Here is a 16,496-nt window from a genome sequence, read left to right as displayed (position 1 = left end):
CCGAGGATGCAACCACTGATGATGGTAGCGCACGCACAGATGGCAGCCAACCGAAGAGGCAACGGAAGGACCGGCGCCCGAACGTGCTCGGCACCGTCAAGGAGGAATTTACTGAAGTGTCCTCCGAGGGGCATCCAACAGCGCCCAAAGAAATAGTCAAGGGGTACGCGGGACAGCTCGGGTGCATTCTCTGGAGCACCGTCTCGATCAACACCGAGAACCTAAGGCATCATGACCGAGGGAATTTGCGCAACCTCCTCTTCACGAAGCTGCACAAACGATACAAGTTCCCCGGTGACTTCGCAAACACAAGTCTCGCAGGGAATAAAGTGAACAGTGCCGCCCTCACGAAGATGAGCATGGCCCTGGCTACTTGGAGAGCCGCGGTGAAGAGAATGATTGAAAAAGGTGATAGTTATGAGAAGATAAAGGAGAAGCATCCTTCGATCAACGAAGATGACTACCTGGAGTTCAAGATCAAATGCGACAGCGACACAACCGTGGAATCAAGTCAGTAGGGGAAAGAGATGCGGGACTTGAACTTAGGGGTCCACAAACTCGGTCCCGACGGTTACAGAGTGGCGGAACCTATATGGGACAAGGAGGACGCGGAGCATGCCGAGCAAGGCCTACCACCCCTCTTCGAGAAATACCGTGACAAGCAGACCAGGAACTATGTCAGGGCCCGGTACAAGGTGGACCCGGTAACCAAGGAGCTTACCACGGATCCGAAGACCAAGGCGCTTGAGCGTGTTTTGGTAAGGAATACACCCCCGCGTAATTAGCTCCATATGGTTGCATTCTAATTAATGAAACCAATTTTCTAAATGGTTCACGTTCCTTCCACAGGACACTGAAAGCGGTAGCGCGGGGTCATCTCAGAGCTCCCCTTTCGACACCCCTTTAAATAGGGCGTTGAACGTAATGAAAAACAAGGATAAGCTCAGTAAGCCGTCGTGAGCTGGTCGTGTGGCCGGCAAAGGCTTGTCCACGAAATGGTCAGAGTACTATACCGCTGGGCGAAAGGAGAGAAAGATCAGCTCGGAAAGCCAGGAGCGCGAGGTTCAACAACTCAAGGCATAAGTGGCGCGGATTCCGGAGATCGTTGAGGAGCAAGTGCGAGACCAACTGGGAGCGACGATCACCACCATTATGCCTACCTTGGTTTCTGGGCTGCAGGCGTGGATTGCGAGCGGCCAACAGGGGCCGCCCCCGATTCCCAGCTTCACGGCAGCAACTCGTGCAACGCGCCGGTGGCGCCATTGGTGTCTCCGGTGGAGGCAGCATTGGTGTCTCCCGCGGCGGCGCTGACATTGCAGCTTAATGCACCCGGGTGTGGGAAGAATACGCCGGCCGACACCTCGGCAGCAAGCGGCCCATCCATCACTTGCACGCCTGCTGTTGGCGGTGCCTCGACATTAGCCGAGCTCGACGCCATCACGGTAACTAATTAAGCCTCTCAGCCGATGACTTCATCTCCTTGCCTTTGACTGGGCATCCCTGACGCCCTACATGTTTTCGCAGGGCGCTGCCGATGTTCCGTGCACTCTCCTGCACTTCGTGAATGACGAGTTGGTCGATGTCACCAAGGGCAGAATCGTTCAACCAGGCAGCCGCGTGTTCCACAGTAATCGGATGCCACCCACCGTTTATAGGGTTCAACTGGTTCGAGTGCTGCCGGGCTTCGACGACATGTTACCTCCATATCGACCCCATGGGGCCTACGAAGATGATGTGATGACCCTCAGCGCCTGCATAAGCTGGCCCATGCTTTGGCCGAAGAGCCAGATTCGTTTGGGGGCGGGGGACACCACCCCACAGACAACACCGCCAGTCGTGCCAGCGCCAAGCCATGGTAAGACCCCCGCAACGCTACCGGACATGTCGGACATGCATATGACACAGTATCCGGACGACGACGATGACAGTACATTTACCAGGGTCGATAAGTACTTCAACGAACATGGGTACGGTGACGAATTCTTGGGGCCTCCTTCTCAAGAACCCAACCCTGCAAAAGACGATCTAGCTGGTACCGCGGAGAAACCCAGTTGCAACAGGCGTCGTCTGGTGTTCAGTTCTTAGGAGATGCCTCCAGCTGCCGCCTTCACCGAGCCTCAGATAGCCGAGGTGCGAAATATTATCAGCCCCAACACACGCAAGAAGGCTGTCTGTGAGAAGAACTCGATCCCATTACACAGAAGAAGAAGGGACGGAAAAGAAAGAATAACAAGGGTGTGAGCCAGCTGGCACCGAGTACGATCCATGCTCAGGACGGGCCACCTTCACTTAAGGATATCTCGAGGAGGCTGCATGTGGTGGGTAGGCCAATGCTACCGACTAATCTGCTCAATGCTGCAACTGGTGCTATGCAAAGTCTGCATGACATTGTTCTTTCTTTGGAGAAGCGGCGTCTCCGAGAGAATAATGTAGAATACCCGGTTTTCGTGGCCAAGGTGCCAGAGGGCAAGGGCTTTGTGGATAGCACTATCGGGGGTATGATCGTCCTGCGGTTTGATGACATCTTCGCTATGTTTAACCTTCATCCGCTGCACTACACCTTCGTTCGGCTATTTTCGTTGAGTATGGAGATGCGGATCATTAGAGACAAGACCCCGGACATCGTGGTAGTCGACCCCTTCTACATGCGTGCCAAGATCTTGGGTAGCGCTGGGGACCGGCAAGTCGCGAGTTCATACCTCGAAGGCGTCATTCTGGCAAACCCAGATAAGGATAACTTCCTCGTGCCTTACTTTCCCGAGTAAGTCATCCCCTCACCGCCCCGTAACATATGATTTCTTAGATTTCGATCGTTCTTTTTTTCTAACATTTCGTGTTTTGTGTAGTGACACACATTGCACACTCACCCTCTTAAGCCCAAAATTTTCCATGGCCACGTATTTCGACTCGGACCGTCAGTCGAAGAAAGACTACACAAATATCAAGAAAGTTCTTGATGATGTTCTCCCCGGCTACACCAGATATGGTGGCACCTTCAGCAGGCCAATTCGTAGGTACGGCAAGCACGTGTTCGCCCACAATACGATGTTCCCCTGCGTTAAGCAGCCGCCTGGCGGTCAGAAGGATGCCTACTACGCCCTCCATCACATGCGGGCGATCGTACGGGACCATAGTCACCTTCTGCTACCAAATAATCTCAAAGATTGGGCCGCAAGCTTGTCGGCAATCCAGGACGCGGACATCAGACAAGAATTCTTTCGCATCCAGTCAGAGTTTGTGGAAATCATCCATCAAGATGTCCTTCATACCTCAGGGTAGTTCTACCTCAGATATCAACCGTCCAATAGTGAGATAGAAACAATGCTACAAATGCAGGCTGACAACGCCCGCGATTTCATGACCATCACGACAGACGGCGGCTTCATCCATGCTCCGGTCCCCGAGTTGAGTCAAAAGTAGTGATGCTATGTAGTTCTGAAATATTGATTAGCTCATGTTGTAATTAAACTTTAATGAAGTTGTATGTCTCTTTGGTTTGGACAATCGTTCAACTTATATGTAACCGATGCTATTTATTAGTAGGACCATGAATCGTGCTATTAATGTGTTGCTTTTCTCTTCCGATCCTTTTGTTGCATACTTATATATTGCTTATGTATTGTCTACGAATTGCTACTAACGTTTTGTTTGGCTAGTGCATAGAGATGCTGTCGTATGTCGTGTACAGGGGTAAGGTTCCCGGAGTCTACGACGACTGGGAGGTGTGTCGGAGACAGGTTCACCGTTTCAGCGGTAACAATTACAAAGGGTACACCACTAGGGTGGAGGCGGAAGCTAGATACGCGCGCTATCTAGCGGGAGAGAGGAGGGAGCGGAGGAGGAACCGAATGAAGACCCGTTTCATCGCGATGATGCTCATCGTGATGACCACAGCTCTCTTCTATGTGATGGTAGTTTAGATGATCGATATCGACTTGTAATGTGAAGACAAACTCGCTACTCGCGGTCTCGAGACTTGTAATGTTCTAACTTTGTTTGGTCTTTTGAATTCGGAGACTAATATGATGAATTGTATTCGGAGACTAATATTCTATTGTATTCGATGAATCTGCTGTTTGTATGTTGTGCTGTCTATATTCTGTGCAGTAATATATTTTGTAACCTGTGCAAATATCAAAAAAGAAAAAAAATAATTCCGAATATTCATACTAGTGGTGCACCACACTGTACTTTAGTGGCGCACTGCAATAAACACACTAGTGGTGCACTACCTAGAAGTGCGCCATTAGTAACCCAGAGCACAAGGTAAATATGGCCCCCTGGGAGGCATAGTAATGGCGCACCGTTTGACATACTAACGGCGCACTCCCTAGTGCGCCACTATTGTCTGGTATACTAATGGCGCACCAGGGGTGCACCATTAGTATAGTTACTAGTGGCGTGATGATAGTGGCGCACATGTAGTGCGCCATTAATGGCCAAAACATGTGCGCCACTAATTAGCCTTTTCCTAGTAGTGAACGATGCTTCGATGGAGATCAAGGTGTCAAGCCTGTGACGATGGTGATCATGACGGTGCTTTGGAGATGGAGATCAAAGGCACAAAGATGATGATGGCCATATCATATCACTTATATTGATTGCATGTGATGTTTATCCTTTATGCATCTTATTTTTCTTAGTTCGATGGTACCATTATAAGATGATCTCTCACTAAATTTCATGGTATAAGTGTTCTCCCTGAGTATGCACCGTTGCTACAGTTCGTCGTGCCGAGACACCACGTGATGATTTGGTGTGATAAGCTCTACGTTCACATACAACGGGTGCAATCCAGTTTTGCACACGCAGAATACTCGGGTTAAACTTGACGAGCCTAGCATATGCAGATATGGCATCGGAACACTGGAGACCAAAAGGTCGAGCGTGAATCATATAGTAGATATGATCAACATTGTGATGTTCACCATTGAAAACTAATCCATCTAACGTGATGATCGGACATGGTTTAGTTGATATGGATCACATGATCACTTAGATGATTAGAGAGATGTCTATCTAAGTGGGAGTTCTTAAGTAATTTGATCAATTGAACTTTAATTTATCATGAACTTAGTACCTGATAGTATTTTGCATGTCTATGTTGTTGTAGATAGATGGCCCATGCTGTTGTTCCGTTGAATTTTAATGCGCTCCTAGAGAAAGCTAAGTTGAAGGATGATGGTAGCAACTACACGGACTGGGTCTGTAACTTGAGGATCATCCTCATTGCTGCACAGAAGAATTACGTCCTGGAAGCACCGCTAGGTGACAAACGCGCTGCAGGAGCAACGCCAGGTGTTATGAACACCTGGCAGATCAAAGCTGATGACTACTCAATAGTTCAGTGTGCCATGCTTTACGGCTTGGAACCGGGACTTCAACGACATTTTGAACGTCATGGAGCATACAAGATGTTCCAGGAGTTGAAGTTAATATTTCAAGAAAATGCCCGGATTGAGAGATATGAAGTCTCCAATAAGTTCTACAGCTGCAAGATGGAGGAGAATAGTTCTGTCAGTGAATATATACTCAGAATGTCTGGGTACCACAACCACTTGACTCAACTAGGAGTTAATCTTCCTGATGATAGTGTCATTGACAGAGTTCTTCAATCACTGCCACCAAGCTACAAGAGCTTCGTGATGAAATATAATATGCAAGGGATGGCTAAGACGATTCCCAAGCTCTTCGCAATGCTAAAGGCTGCGGAGGTAGAAATAAAGAAGGAGCATCAAGTGTTGATGGTCAACAAGGCCACTAGTTTCAAGAAAAAGGGTAAAGGGAAGAAGGGGAACTTCAAGAAGAACAGCAAGCCAGTTGCTACTCAAGTGAAGAAACCCAAGTCTGGACCTAAGCCTGAGACTGAGTGCTTCTACTGCAAAGGAACTGGTCACTGGAAGCAGAACTGCCCCAAGTATTTGGCGGAGAAGAAGGATGGCAAAGTGAAAGGTATATTTGATATACATGTCATCCATGTGTACCTTACTAATGCTCGTAGTAGTGCCTGGGTATTTGATACTGGTTCAGTTGCTAACATTTGCAACTCAAAACAAGGGCTACGGATTAAGCGAAGATTGGCTAAGGACGAGGTGACGATGCGTCTGGGAAATGGTTCCAAAGTCGATGTGATCGCCGTCGGCACACTACCTCTACATCTACCTCCGGGATTAGTATTAGAACTAAATAATTGTTATTTGGTGCCAGCGTTGAGCATGAACATTATATCTGGATCTTGTTTGATGTGAGACAGTTATTCATTTAAATCAGAGAAAATGGTTGTTCTATTTATATGAGTAATATCTTTTATGATCATGCACCCCTGATGAGTGGTCTATTTTTACTAAATCTTGATAGTAGTGATACACATGTTCATAGTATTGCAGCCAAAAGATGCAGAGTTGATAATGATAGTGCAACTTATTTGTGGCACTGTCGTTTATGTCATATTGGTGTAAAGCGCATGTAGAAACTCCATTCTAATGGACTTCTAGAATCACTTGATTATGTACTTGCGAACCATGACTCATGGGCAAGATGACTAAAACTTCGTTCTCCGCAACAATGGAGCGAGCAACAGAGTTATTGGAAATCATACATACTGATGTGTGTGGTCCAATGAACATTGAAGCTCGCGGCGGATATCGTTATTTTCTCACCTTCACATATGATTTGAGCAGATATGGGTATATCTACTTAATGAAACATAAGTCTGAAACATTTGAAAATTTCAAAGAATTTCAAAGTGAAGTGGAAAATCATCATAACAAGAAAATCAAGTTTCTACGATCTGATCGTGGAGGCGAATATTTGAGTTATGAGTTTGGTCTTCATTTGAAACAAAGTGGAATAGTTTTGCAACTCACGCCACCTGGAACACCACAACGTAATGGTGTGTCCGAACATCGTAATTGTACTTTACTAGATATGGTGCGATCTATGATGTCTCTCACTGATTTACTGCTATAGTTTTGGGGTTACGCTTTAGAGACAGCTGCATTCACGTTAAATAGGGCACCATCTAAATCCGTTAAGACGACACCTTATGAACTGTGGTTTGGCAAGAAACCCAAGTTGTCGTTTCTTAAAGTTTGGGCTGCGATGCTTATGTGAAAAAGCTTCAACCTGATAAGCTCGAACCCAAATCAGAGAAATGTGTCTTCATACGATACCCAAAGGAGACTGTTGGGTACACCTTCTATCACAGATCCGAAGGCAAGATATTTGTTGCTAAGAATGGATCCTTTCTAGAGAAGGAGTTTCTCTCGAAAGAAGTGAGTGGGAGAAAAGTAGAACTTGACTAGGTAATTATACCTTCTCCCTTATTGGAAAGTAGTTCATCACTGAAATCAGTTCCAGTGATTCCTACACCAGTAAGTGAGTAAGCTAATGATGATGATCATCAAACTTCTGATCAAGTTACTAGCGAACCTCTAGGTCAATCAAAGTAAGATCCGCACCAGAGTGGTACGGTAATCCTGTTCTGGAAGTCATGTTACTTGACCATGATGAACCTACGAACTATGAGGAATCGACGATGAGCCCATATTCCGCAAAATCGCTTGAAGCCATGAAATCTGAGATGGGATCCATGTATGAGAACAAAGTATGGACTTTGGTTGACTTGCCCGATGATCGGCATGCCATAGAGAATAAATGGATCTTAAAGAAGAAGACTGACGCTGACGTAATGTTACTGTCTACAAAGCTCGACTTGTTGCGAAAGGTTTTCGACAAGTTCAAGGAGTTGACTATGAGGAGACCTTCTCACCTGTAGCGATGCTTAAGTCTATCCGAATCATGTTAGCAATTGCCGCATTTTATGATTATGAAATTTGGCAAATGGATGTCAAAATTGCATTCCTTAATGGATATCTTAAAGAAGAGTTGTATATGATGCAACCAGAAGGTTTTGTCGATTCAAAAGGTGCTAACAAAGTGTGCAAGCTCCAGCTATCCATTTATGGACTGGTGCAAGCCTCTCGGAGTTGGAATATACGCTTTGATAGTGTGATCAAAGCATATGGTTTTATACAGATTTTTCGAGAAGCATGTATTTACAAGAAAGTTAGTGGGAGCTCTGTAGCATTTCTGATATTATATGTGGATGACATATTGTTGATCGGAAATGATACTGAATTCTGAATAGCATAAAAGGATACTTGAATAAGAATTTTTCAATGAAAGACCTCGGTGAAGCTGCTTATATATTGGGCATCAAGATCTATAGAGATAGATCAAGATGCTTAATTGGACTTTCACAAAGCACATATCTTGATAAAGTTTTGAAGAAGTTCAAAATGGACCAGGCAAAGAAAGGGTTCTTGCCTGTATTACAAGGTGTGAAGTTGAGTCAGACTCAATGCCCAACCACTGTAGAAGATAGAGAGAAAATGAAAGGTGTTCCCTATGCTTCAGCCATAGGGTCTATCATATATGCAATGCTATGTACCAGACCTGATGTGTACCTTTCTATAAGTTTAGTAGGGAGGTACCAAAGTAATCCAGGAGTGGATCACTGGACAGCGGTCAAGAACATCCTGAAATACCTGAAAAGGACTAAGGATATGTTTCTCGTATATGGAGGTGACAAAGAGGTCGTCGTAAACAGTTACGTCGATGCAAGCTTTGACACTGATCCGGTAGACTCTAAGTCACAGACCGGATACGTATTTTTATTAAATGGAGGAGCTGTCAGTTGGTGCAGTTCCAAGTAGAGCATCATGGCGGGATCTACGTGTGAAGCAGAATACATAGCTGCTTCGGAAGCATCAAATGAAGGAGTTTGGATGAAGGAATTCATATCCAATCTAGGTGTCATACCTAGTGCATCGGGTCCAATGAAAATATTTTGTGACAATACTGGAGCAATTGCCTTGGCAAAGGAATCCAGATTTCACAAGAGAACCAAGCACATCAAGAGACGCTTCAATTCCATCCGCAATCAAGTCAAGGAGGGAGACATAGAGATTTGCAAGATACATACAGATCTGAATGTTGCAGACCCGTTGACTAAGCCTCTCCCACGAGCAAAAAATTATCAGCACCAAGACTCCATGGGTGTTTGAATCATTACAACATAATCTAGATTATTGACTCTAGTGCAAGTGGGAGACTGAAGGAAGTATGCCCTTGGTAGAACCAGGGGTCCTATCGGACCTGCTCCGAAGGTTGTAGGGGAAGGATTGAGTGGGGCAGGGTGACGAACTGGTGCGCCGTCGGCTGGGCACTGTCGCATTGGAGGGATATGGCAGCGGCTAGGGTTGGAGGCAGCTAGGGTTCCGGCTCCTTCGGGAGCCGGGCAATAGGGATAATAATATTCTTATTGCTTAATCTCAAAAGTGTTTTACATCTAGTATTTATAACCTCAATACAAATAGCCTAAGATAACATGTGGGCCAAGCCCCTAACTACTGCCCGGTGGGCCTCCTCCGGTTATAAGCTAAACCGGTCATAACATCTCTCCCCGCCTACGCAAACAGCTCGTCCTCGAGCTGGAAGTCTGGGTAGTGCTGGCGGAAATCGTCACGCTGCTCGCAAGTAGCCTCCTCCACTGGATGTCCCGCCCATTGGACCAAGACGAACCATACTCCGCGATGGAGCTGCGCCTGCAACACCTTCTTCTGTTCCGGAAGAAGGCATCCATCGAAGGTCGGAGGAAGCGCGGAAGGGCCTTCAGGAGGCTCCCCACGGAAAGGCTTGAGCAGTCCCACATGGAAGACGTCATGGATGCGAGCACCGACTGGAAGCTGAAGGCGGTAGGCCACCTGTCCGATGTGCTCCAAGATGGCGAAGGGCCCGGCGTAGCGAGGCCCGAGCTTGCGCTTTGCGCGCGGGTCTAGTGACTGCGTAGAGCGGTGGAGTAGACGCAACCACCCCCAATCACCCACCGTGAATTCCGTCTCGCGATGGTGGACGTCATAGTAATGCTTGGCCAGCTGCTGGGCCTGAAGGAGACACTGACGGTCCTCCGCAAGCATCTCATCATGGGTGCGGATAAGGTCGCCCGCTGCCTCTGTCTAGGCCGTCGCCGGGTCCACCGGCAAGATAGGTGGGGGCGGCCGACCGTGGACCACCTCAAATGGCGTAGCATGCAGAGCGGAGTGATAGGAGGTGTTGTAGCAGTACTCTGCCCAAGTGAGCCAACCACCCAAGCCCGAGGTCGATCACCTGTAACACAATGCAAATACATGGCAATCACCTTGTTAACCACCTCGGATTGGCCGTCCGTCTGAGGGTGGAAGGCCGTGCTCAGGCGGAGCTTGACGCCCGCCATCCTGAAGAGGTCACGCCAGACATGGCCCGTGAACACCGGGTCCCGGTCGCTGACGATCAAAGAGGGAAAACCATGAAGACAGACGATGTCGTCGAAGAAGGCACGGGCCACGGATGCGGCGGTATACGGCTGCCCCAGCACGATGAAGTGAGAATACTTGGAGAAGCAGTCGACCACCGTGAGAATGACCGACTTGCCGCCCACCTTGGGGAGCCCCTCGATCAAGTCCATGGATATATCTGCCCAGACTTGAGACGACACCTCCAAGGGCTGAAGCAGACCAGCCGGTCGTAATGTGTCCGTCTTGTTGCACTGGCACGTCATACAAGACCGAACCCAGTCACGGACCAGGGCTCAATCACCAGGAATGTAGAAGTCGGCGCAGAGGCGATGGAGGGTTTTCTGCACACCCTCATGGTCAGCCAAGTGGGCGAGCAGCAACACCTGGTGACGAAGATCATCATGCGCTGGTACGAAGATGTGGCGCCCATGGAGGAGCAGGCCGTCGGTGAAGTGCCAAGGCTCCTCCAGGTCGCCGGCCGCCAGCTACTGCTGAAGAAGGACGGCGTCAGCGGCGGTTGCCGTCGCTCGGCGGATGTCGTCGAAGAGGCCGAAAGTCGGCCCCGAGCGGATGCACAACGCCACCCCCTCGGAGTCACCGACGGTGGAGTCGAGGTCGGCATCGCGGCGACACAAGGCGTCGGCCATGGTATTAAGATGACCCGGACGATACTCGACGGAGAAGTCGAAGCCAAAAAGCTTGCTGATCCACTGATGTTGTGGCATGGTCGAGAGCCTCTGGTACAGCAAGAACTTGAGACTGTAGTAGTCCATGCGAATGCGGAAAGACAGACCCCACAAATAGGGCCGCCAATGGCGTACGGCTTGTACCAAGCCAATGAGCTCCCGCTCGTACGCCGCGAGCTTAAGATGGCGCGGAGCGAAAGGCCGGCTGAAGAAGGCAAGGGGGCCATCGCCCTGATGAAGCACGGCGCCGAACCCCGCACCCGAGGCATCACAATCCATCACGAATGGGCGGTCAAAGTCCGACATCTGAAGAATGGGACCTGTCGTGAGGGCCCCCTTGAGGGCCTCAAATGCCATCGTCGCCTCATCGTCCCAGGCGAAAGCGTCGCGACGCAGCAAACGCGTGAGGGGCGACGCAATGAGGCCGAACTCCCGGATAAACTTCCGGTAGTAGCTCGCGAGGCCGAGAAAACCGCGAAGAGCCCACGGTGAGTGAGGCGTCGGCCAGGCAGCGACGGCCGCCACCTTTGTCGGCATCCATAGCAACCCCGTCAGCCGAAATGACATGGCCAGGGTAGGCGACTGAAGGTGTCCCGAACGAGCACTTCGAGCGCTTAAGATGAAGATGATGCGCTTGAAGCTCGTTGAAGACGATGGCGACGTGCTGGAGGTGCTCCGCCCATGAGGCGCTGTAGATAAGAATGTCATCAAAGAAAATGAGCACAAACCGACGTAAGTAAGGACAGAGGACGTCGTTCATGAGAGCCTGGAAGGTTGTCGGCGCGTTGGCGAGGCCAAAGGGCATCACCAAGAACTCGAAGTGGCTGTGGAGAGTCCGGAACACCGTCTTGGCGATGTCGTCTGGGTGCATGCGCACCTGGTGGTACCCCGACTAGTGATCGATCTTGGTGAAGAAGCGTGCCCAATGGAGCTCATCCAGTAGCTCATCGACCATCGGGATAGGAAACTTATCCTTGAGTGTGAGCGCATTAAGGGTGTGGTAGTCGATGCAGAAGTGCCACGTGCCGTCCGACTTGCAGATGAGGAGGACCGGCGCGATGAAGAGCGAAGTGGAGATCCGAATGATGCCCGCGGCGAGCATGAGAGCACACTGCCGCTCCAACTCGTCCTTCTGCAGCTGCGGATAGCAGTAAGGACGAACCACCACCAGTGCGGAGACCGGCAGGAGATGAATACGGTGATCGTATACCTGGGCCGGTGGCAGGCCCTGTGGCTTGTCGAAGAGATTGCTGTGCTGCTGCAAGAGGTGATCCAGTAGGGGATGCTCGGCCTCAGAGGTGGCCGCAGCCAGCTGGAGTTGCGGCGTCGCCGGAGCGGTGCCTCCAATGCCGTCCCACCGGATGCGGTGGCCCAGTCACCAGAAGGTCATCGTCAGAGCGTCGAAGTACCAATGGATGGGACCGAGGGTCCGAAGGAAGTCAATGCCAAGGATGAAGTCGAAGCAGCCCAAGTCGATGCCCGCACATGTGATAGAGAAGTGTTAGTCACCGATGGTGATGGGGACATCCCGGGCGAGTCCATGACACCGGAGACGATCGCCGTTGGCCACCGTGACCCGAAGTTGCTCCCTGCCCGTCGGCTGAAGTGCTAAGCGCTGCATGGTAGCCTCGGGTAGGAAGTTATGGGTGGAGCCTGTGTCCACCAAGGCCACCAAGCGCTCGCCGTGGATCATCACCGGCAATAGCATGGTCCGCTCGTCGCAGATGCCCGCGAGCGCGTGGAGAGAGACCACGAGGGCCGTCGCTGGGGGGGCCGGGGGTACGGTCTCAACAGCTGCTGGGGGCGGCAGTGCATCGGCCCCATCGGGCGAGGCGTCCTCCTCGATGTAGTTGACCATCTCCAAGTAGAAGAGGCACGGGCAGACATGGCTCGGCGTATAGGGCTCTTCGCAGTTAAAGCAAAGGCCCTGGTGCCTCCACTCCATCTGCTCCGCCGGAGAGAGACAACGGAAGGGTCGCGACGTGGCTTGTGTAGTAGTCGTGGAAGCAGCCGGAGGTGGCCGACCTGGCGCCGGGGATGGGCGGGTGGCCTGCCGGCCTTCTCGAGCCGGGGCGACCGGTAGCTTGGCCTGGGCACGAGCCTCGAAGGCGCGGGTGTAATACATGGATGTCTGGAGATCCTGAGGGCCGCGAAGCTCCACGTCCATGCGGATGTGATCCGCAAGGCCACCGACAAAGAGGTCGCCCCCCTACTGCACCGTCACACCTGACACATGGCATGCCAGGGCCTGGAAATGGTCGGCGAAGTCCTGCACCATGGAGGTGAAGGGAAGGCGGCCGAGCTCCGCCAGTCGGCTCCCGCGCACCGAAGGCCCAAAGCGAAGGAGGCAAAGCTCGCGGAAGCACTCCCAAGGGGGCATGGCGCCCTCGTCCTGCTCGAGGGCGTAATACCAGGTCTGTGCTGCGCCGCGGAGATGGTATGAGGCGAGCCATGTCCGCTCTGAGGCGAGGGTGCGCTGCACGTGAAAGAACTGGTCGCACTGGTTGAGCTAGTTAAGGGGGTCCTCCGTGCCGTCATAGGTGGCGAAGTCGATCTTGGAGAACCGCGGTGGTGTCTGGGTCGGAGCACCGTGTCGAGATGGCTCGGAGGTGCGGAGCAGCGAGGCGGGTGGCGCCTGGTCGGAGTACTCCGGGTAGGGCCCCGCGAAGCCGGATGGCCCGCCGAACTGCGGAAACGGGGTCGGCTGCTCTGGGGCCATGGTGTGGACTGGCAAAGGCGAAGACCCAGCCGCCCAAGCTGGTATTAGCGACGGGGACGACGGGAACCGGACTTGGTGTATAGGAAGGCCGGCTGGCGAGGGTGCCCCCGAGCTGGGCAGGGGCGGCGCCAGTGGGTGCAGCGGCAGCGGCGGGGGCTGGACAGGGCAGGCGGGTGCCGGGGACGGTGACAGCTGCAGGTGCCAGAGGGGCGCCGTCGATGGTGGCGGCGGCAGATGCCACAGACCCGCGGCAGCTGGTGGTGGCCCGCTGGGGTTCCCCGCCTGGAACGGCAACAACGGGGGCCTACCGCCTACGGATGTGCCTGGGAATGGCTACGACACTGGGTGGCCATAGGTGGCGAGCGGTGCAGCCGGCGGGGGGCCGTATGCTCCTGCCATGTAGTGGTGGTACTGGTTCAGGTGGAGACCTTGGACGGCCGTCACGAGATGCTGCAGCATGCTGGTCATCTGTTCCAGCGTGAAGACAGTGGCTGGTGGCGGCGTGGAGGTGCCTGGGGCTGGTGGCGTGGGGGAGCCCTCGATCGTGATCTGATCCGACAGCATGGGGGCCGCGGCAGAGGTCATCGGGTGTCGGTGGGAAACGACACCTATGGGATCACAAGAATCCCTACTACAGTTGCCGGGACGTGGGGTCGTGAGAAGAGCAGGATTAGAAGTCAGCACGAGGATCGTTTACTAAGGTTCGGGCCGCAAGGATGCGTAAAACCCTAGTCCTGCTTTGGTGGATGTATTGAGTGTTCTTGGGCTCTCGAACTAGCTACGGTGGCCGTGTGGTTCCAAAGAGCCGAATCCCCTCCCAGTATGCCATGGGCCTCCTTTTATAGTTGAAAGGGGTTGCCACAGTGGCACACAGGAGGTGGAAAGGCCTACAGTACTGCGAGCTTATCGCCAGTATTACAGGACAAGACGCATTTAATGCATCGCTTAGGTGTCCCTTAGCTTTATCGAGGATGGGAACGAGGCTCGTCCCGTCCATCGCCGCTCCTCCTCGCTTCGACACGCGCCCAGGCTAGCGATGCATGCAGTGCCATGTTGACAGGCAGGCAGCTGAGGTGGTGCGTGGTAGGGCCTTCATGAAGGTCCGCACGCCGCCACGCAGGTGCCTGCTGATTTGGCCTGGAAGTTGTATGTTGCCACGCAGGTGCCTGCCCAGCTGGTTGGGCTGGCAGCTGCATGCGAACGACAGTGGTAGTCTTGGCTGGTACGGGTCTGGCAGTGGCCCTGTTGATGCCCTCGGCAAAGGCCTTGCCGGGGGCCCGGCAAGGGTCTTGCCATGGCATTGCCGTCATCCCCGGCAAGGGTCTTGCTGGGGGCCTTGCTGTCATCCCCGGCAAGGATCTTGCCGGGGGCCTTATGGACTTCCTCGGCTAGGATCCCGCCGAGGCTCGCTGTCTTCTGGTCCTCATCTGATCCAGAGTGTTTCTCTGTCTTCACAAAGATCTGCATGCCACCATGGAGGTGCCTCCCGAGCCCTGGCCCAACGTGGTTGATGGTGTTGGAAACTGTGGGCTCAAGGTTGGTGCCCTCCGCTAGTGTTGGGCGAGCTGCCCCGGCAAGGGTCTTGTCGGGGCCGCTGAGGCTGCCTCGGCAAGAGTCTTGTCGGGGGAACCTGCGTCGCCCCTTTGCTCTTTATGCTCTTGGCCTTGGCGTTGTCTTGTTTGCCTTGGTGCTTCGGCTTCTCTCCGGCTTCCCTCCTCTACCCTGCTAAGTGTGGGCGCGACGCGTGGCTCTGACCGTCGGTGCACAAGTAAAGGGGTCAAAAGGAGAGCCCCTACTTTTGTACACCGACAGGAGCCCCCGTGCCTGGGCCATACATAAGCGCGACGCGTTGTTGGGCTAGGCTCAGAATGGTGCGCGGGCAGGTGGGGCGGATTTTACTGCAGTAACTTCTCGTCCGCCGCGCTTCCCCATGACCCGCGTTGAATGCGCGACATGGAGGGTCGTGCGTGACGTGGGGGTCATGCGTGGGGTGGTTTCCGCACGCATGCGTCACATCGTGGTTAATGGGAGAGGAGGTGGCTCGCGCCTTCCCCATAAAAGGAGGGAGGCGTAGAGGCACGACCCATTTACTTGGATGGACTCGGACCGTGGTCTTTAAGGCGCCCGTGCCCCACGACCACGGGGTGGGGAGCGACCACCTCGCCCGTCCTTTAATGCTGCTCGCTCGCCATGTGTTCTTCATGCAGGTGGAAGGAGGTGGAGGCGGAAACCGGGTCGTCGCTGACAGGGGCAGCAGGTCGGCCCTGATTCCCTGCGCCCCAATGACCGGATTGGTCGAGTGGGGAGGCCGAGCCCCAGCTCCGCCCCTTTATTAGGAGGGGAGGGGGATTCCACACTCTTCCATCCTCCGTCTCTTTCTTCCACCCGCCATGGCGAGAGGAGGTGCTAGCCCTTTGATGGTGGTGGTGAGGGTTGCTGCTCGTCAGTGTGTTCCTCCTCCCCAAGAGGTCGTGGCGGCAGAGCCGGCAACAAGAGGAAGGGGGAGGGGGCGAGGCCAAGGTCGTCGTGGCGCTCGGGGGAGAGGAGGACGGGGCGGCACATCGGCCTCGCCTCCGCTAGCGATGCCTCCCCTGATGGAGCGCCACGTCGGGGACTAGCCCCGCGAGTTCTTCATCAGGCTACGTCGGCCACTGCGTCGCCGCCTCCGTCTCCCTACTGCATTCGCTCGGGAGATGGAGCTCGATCCACCCAGACCCTCTGGTTGCACATGAAGGGATGCGGGAGCGGCGACAC

At 52.9% G+C, this 16,496-nt stretch overlaps 1 pseudogene; it reads right to left on the bottom strand.

Moving 5' to 3' along the window:
* Nucleotides 1-10,822: 10,822 nt before the first annotated feature.
* Nucleotides 10,823-14,327, bottom strand: LOC147959893 (uncharacterized; annotated as a pseudogene).
* Nucleotides 14,328-16,496: the final 2,169 nt, after the last annotated feature.

This window comes from Triticum urartu, chromosome 7A, assembly GCF_056163025.1.
Source record: "Triticum urartu cultivar PI428250 chromosome 7A, HENAU_Tu73, whole genome shotgun sequence".
In the NCBI taxonomy this organism is placed as follows: domain Eukaryota; kingdom Viridiplantae; phylum Streptophyta; class Magnoliopsida; order Poales; family Poaceae; genus Triticum; species Triticum urartu.
The sequence above is the reverse complement of the archived record's forward strand: the minus strand, read 5'-3'. Positions and strand labels throughout refer to the sequence as shown.